Source organism: Chinchilla lanigera, unplaced genomic scaffold (assembly GCF_000276665.1).
Source record: "Chinchilla lanigera isolate Chin_1 unplaced genomic scaffold, ChiLan1.0 scaffold00084, whole genome shotgun sequence".
In the NCBI taxonomy this organism is placed as follows: Eukaryota; Metazoa; Chordata; class Mammalia; order Rodentia; family Chinchillidae; genus Chinchilla; species Chinchilla lanigera.
Genome location: NW_004955485.1, coordinates 8,933,111 through 8,938,009, shown reverse-complemented (window position 1 = coordinate 8,938,009; position 4,899 = coordinate 8,933,111). Strand labels below are relative to the sequence as shown.

At 61.8% G+C, this 4,899-nt stretch overlaps 1 long non-coding RNA gene across 1 annotated transcript; it reads left to right on the top strand.

Moving 5' to 3' along the window:
- The first annotated feature begins 271 nt into the window (after positions 1–271).
- LOC106146586 lies at positions 272–4,034 on the top strand. The gene is made up of 3 exons (XR_001231090.1): positions 272–1,346; positions 1,709–1,795; positions 2,100–4,034. It is a non-coding gene; the product is annotated as an uncharacterized LOC106146586 (long non-coding RNA).
- Positions 4,035–4,899: the final 865 nt, after the last annotated feature.

Here is a 4,899-nt window from a genome sequence, read left to right as displayed (position 1 = left end):
TGCGGACGGGCTGTCTGCGTCGTCCCCTGCCTCGGCCTCCAGCTGGAACTGTCCCCCAGCTCACCGGGCCCTGGCCAGAGAGCGCTTGGGGCTCCCCCTTCCGCAGAGTGCGAGCCGCTCCTCCATCTCCGCCCCGCTGTACCCGCAGTGCTGCCCTCCCCGCCCCCTGTACCCCCGCGGCTCCCCCTCCCCGCCGGAGGCGGGTGACAGGCCCGCGAGTCCGGGAGACGCGCTGCGCGGGAGGCGGAGCTGCCTCTTGCCCTCCCCCAGAGGGGGGCAGCCGAGGGCCGCGCCGCCCCGGCCCTCCAGGCTCACTGCTCCGCGTGCGGGCGCCCGCAGCCCAAGCCGGGGCTGACGAAGGGAGGGGCTCACGCTGGCCGCGGGCCTGGACGCCAGCCTGGTCCTGATTTGCCCGCCCCTCCCTTCATCCCGCCAGAGGCTCCGCCCTTCTCGTGAGAGCTTGGGGACCCCCACCCCAATCTGCTTCCGTTCCCCAACTTCCTACCTCTCGCCCAGCGCGGTCACCCTGGGAGCCCCGGTCTGTCTGGGGAGCCGCCCCAGGCTGCCTGCTCTGTGCTCACCGCTAGGTGTTGTTCCTGGCGCTGCCCCTCCGGCAGAGGGAGGACAGGGCAGGCCCAGGGGCAGCGCCGGAGCCGCCTCGGGTCAGGCCAGCACTGGGGAGGCAGAGCTGACGCCTGCGGGGGCCTCGGAGGAGAGGGAAAACCAGCTTCTCAGTCCGGAAACAGCTTCCCCTGCCAGTGGGCACCTCTGTGGCCCCTCGCCCAGGCTGGAAGCTGGGGGTTGGTCTTGGGAAGACCATGGGCACATGGGGGAGCCGCGGAGGCCAGGGTGCAGTCAGGGGGACTAAGCCTCCCTGCTGGCAGCTCCAGGCTGGGAAACTGAAGGAGGCTGGGGCTCCGAGTTCGGCCGGGGATCTCGTCTAGAAGAAAGGTAAGAGTAGACACCTCCTCGGAGGCACACCCCACCCTCGCACTGAGCCCCCTTTTTTATATTGTTCTTTTGAGACAGGATCTCACTAAGTCCCTAGCTCGCCCAGGCTGGACTCAAACTTACAATCCTCCTGCCTCAGCCTCCCAGAGTCTGGGATTACAGGCCTGTACCACTGCACTGGCAAGGAGATCTTCTCCAGCCCTTCCTGAGCAGAACGGCAGAGAGAATGGTGGACCCAAGCCCTGGGGGTGGCGCTGAGAGCCCAGCAGAAGGGAGCCGGCCTTAGTACCAGGACAGTCTGGGGAGTGCCAGGCTGCCCCTTGTCTGTCACCCTGGACCTGCTGTTGGCTCCAAGGACGCTGGGGCTCGGAGGATCCAGGATCTGAGGCAGGCAGGTGCTTCCCAAACCACCCGACCTAGCGCCCATTTCACGGGTGGGGAAGGGAGCTGAGCGGGGGGGGAGGACGTCGGCTCTGGCACTGCCGTCTCAGGTCATCCACCAGCCTAGTTCTCAGGGCCCAGTCTGGCTCCACCCTGTGGCCTTCCAGGCTGACCGGCCTGCCTGGCTGCCCCACAGATTTGGGCCTGTTTGGACCCCTCCAGACGCCAGGTGGGAAAACCTCTCCCCTTTCCTATCCCAGACCCGGGCTTCTTAGGGGCTCCCTTTGCAACTTGAGATGTCACTGTCTTGCTATTAAGATGTCTTTCCCACTCTGCCTCTGCCTCTCCCTCCCTCCCTCCTCCCTGTCTTCGCCAGCCCTCCCCCGCCTCCCCCACCCTAGACAGCGCTCCAGAACTGCTGAGATGAATCTCCGGAGCTTCGTGGTTCTGGCCTGTGTTCCTGGTAATTGAGTTGTGCTCCCTGGTTGTGGTGGGGGAGGGGCGGTGGCTGCCTGTGGCCCTCCCCTGCCAGCTTGGCCCACCCCACTGTGCTGGGGCGGAGGGTGAGGAGGGGAGAGCGGGAGGCTTCCTCAGCCCGGCCCAGCCGCCATCGCCAGCTCGTCCCCCCCCCTCCCCCTCCCTGCTTCATCTCTGGCACAAATCACATGGTGACAGCCCCATCCAACCTTTGGGGAAGGGTTTGTAAATGTGTCTTCCTTAGCTCTGATCTCCAAATTGTTCCTTTTATTGCATTTGTCACGGTGAAGATTAAAGTCCCTGGGTGGCCTGCACCACAAATCACAGAGTCTGCTCTGGGAGAGCTGCAGGTTGGGAGCCAACAGCGGGGCCGGGGCCCTGTTACACAGGCACACTCCCCGAGCGGTGTGGGCGTGGACGCCATACTGGAAGATGTTCCTCGGTGTTGTCCCACGGAGGTGCTGGCCCCCTCTCCAGGCAGCGTGTGGCCCTGTCCTCCACGTGGTCTTCCAGGAGCCCTGTGCCCACTTTGTAGTGGGCTGCACTGCAGACTGGCTCTGTTGGTCCTTGTGTCTTCCATCTGGCAGGAGGGCGAGCTGTGTTCGCACGGGAGGTATCTCAAATGTCGCTCCTCTCTGCCACGTTGACCTCTAGGTCTTACCCCGGCAGCAGTCTTATGGGTCAAGGGCAGCTCGGGCAGAGCTCCCAGAGCGTCCACGCTCAGCCCAGGAGCACAGCTGACCTTTCCCTGCCCCCTTCCCACAGCCTGACTTCCATTCTCATCTGGGACACAACTGGGTACAGAGTGGGCACAGCTGGGCCAGAAGAGACACAGCTGAGGAACCAGGAGGACAAAAGCTCGCTTGTACACAGGCCCTGAGAAGCAGCCCCTTCCCTACCCTGGCGAGGTGGGCTTCCTGCCCGCCCCTCATGCACATTCATAACATTCAAATTTATGCCGTAATCTCCGCCGCTCCATATGTATGAGCCTTTGACGGGTGTTTGGGTGTATGGGATGCACCCGGCCCTCCTTCCCTCACCCGCCCACCGCCTCCAACCGCTGCAAAGATGCTTGTACATAATTGACATCGGCAGATTCTTTCATTATACAAGATTTAGCATCTGCTCGGGGATGCTTGCTCCTCACTCACTGTAGATGACTTTCCCCGCGTTTCCTATTATCAATTCAAATTAGCCCCATTTCCCCACCCGACCAGCGCAGCATCTACACTCGACAGTGAGGAAACAGCAAGGCTGTAATGGGCTCCTCAATTATTTAGGCCCAGTTAGACCAGGGCCTAGGAGGCCTCAACAGGGGTGTGCTGGGGTGGGGTCCTGCAGGAGGAACAGGGCAGTGGCTCCTGGGATAGACCCCCACCCCTCACATCCGGGTGTCTAAAGGCTGAGCAGCCCCCTCCCCAGATTTGCTGGACAGGAGCCCCCAATGGGATGCTAGCAATAAACCAAAGTAGCCATGACTGGTAGCAGCTGGGCCTCCCCTAAGATGTCTCTCCACGGTAGGGGGGTCCCCATGAAGGTGTGAGGGCGGCCCCAGATCCCAGAGACCGGCGAAAGGGATGGAAATCAAGTGCCTGACCCCAGGAAAGCAAGAGACCTCGAGCTGGAGAGATGCTGGAGAGCCCAGGGCCTTAGGGACGAAGCAGGGCCTTGGGAGAGGAGGCCCCAAGCCGAGGGCCCTGGGGGAGCTCCTTCCTGCAGCCACAGGGCCCTGCGGGCTGCACAGAGCTGTAACTAGGTCAGCGCTGCCTCCCTGCTGCTCTGACTCCGCCAGGCCCAGCCTCCTGCAATAACTCTTGGGCCCAGTGGCTAGTCGGGGATCTTGGCCTCTCCTGAGCCCTCTAAATGCCCCAGTACAAGGGCACAAACTCCAAGCCAGCCCTGAGATTCCAAACCCGGATCCTCTGGAGCCAGCTCAGCTCCTCCCAGCCCTGCGCTCCGCCCATGGCCACGCCTCGCGCTCCTCCCCTCCGCGTTGCTCTCCTCTCCAGGGCTGTGCCGGGGGAGCAGGCGGGCAGGGGTCGGGGGCTCTGGGATTGGAAGAGCCTTTCCCATGTTCAGCCTCAGCAGAACCCACAAATTCCTCCACCTGATTGGATTTACCCTAAGTCGCAGGCATGTGGGACCTCCTTTCCCCCAGCAACAGCTGGAAACAGCCCTAAATATGATTAATTAACACTGTAAAAAGCCCCGACACAATTAAGATTCGTGTGTGTGTGTGTGTGTGTGTGCGCGCGCGCGCGCGCTGGGGGGCAAGGGAGCGGGCGAAGAGCGGATTGCCACCCACCCATAGGGCCCTCTAGGCGAGCAGATGACATTTCCGCAGACATCCCTTGGACATTCATCCTGGGCAGAGTCTCTCCCCGCCTCTGGCTTTCACAGATGAGCCTCCTCAGGGCCCAGCGCCCCGCCGTCCTCTGCTCTCTCTGATGGGGTGGGGGTGTTCTGGGGCAGGTGCCTTGTCTCTCTGTTCTCCACCACAAGCAGAATATTGTCTGCCAACCCTCATTTCCTCTTGGTAGGTCATTCTAGGGAGCTGAGCTGTGCACAGCGCTGTGTCCTGCTGCCCGGACACGGTCCCACGTGGGGCCTGAGAGGACTCTGAGGGGTCTGAGGGTGAGCAGCCAGCCAGGCTCCCGTCCTCCGCACTGGCTCACTGTCAGCCGCAAAGACTCGTATCTCGGGGGGAAAACAGATGTCCCTGGACTCAACTCTGTCCCTGGAAGAGAGAGGGTAAAACTGTATTTGGTGGCCGTCTCCTGCCTCGTAGCCCACCTCTGTGAGGTGGGGACGAATTCCCTGAGGTGCAGCACCCGGGCTTGGACAGTCGTGAACAGGCAGGGCCGGAGCACAGACAAGAAGCATCCAAAGACCAGTTCTCAAAATCGTTGAAAGCTGGCACTTAGGGAAGCTGAGGGAGGAGGATTGTAAGCTGGAGTCCCTCTCTCAAAATAAAAAACAAAATGAAAGGGCTTGGAATGTAGTACAGTGGTAGAGCACCGCTGGGCTCAATCTCCAGTACCATGAGAAACAAACACCTTGTGTGTGTGTGTGTGTGTGTGTGTGTGTGTC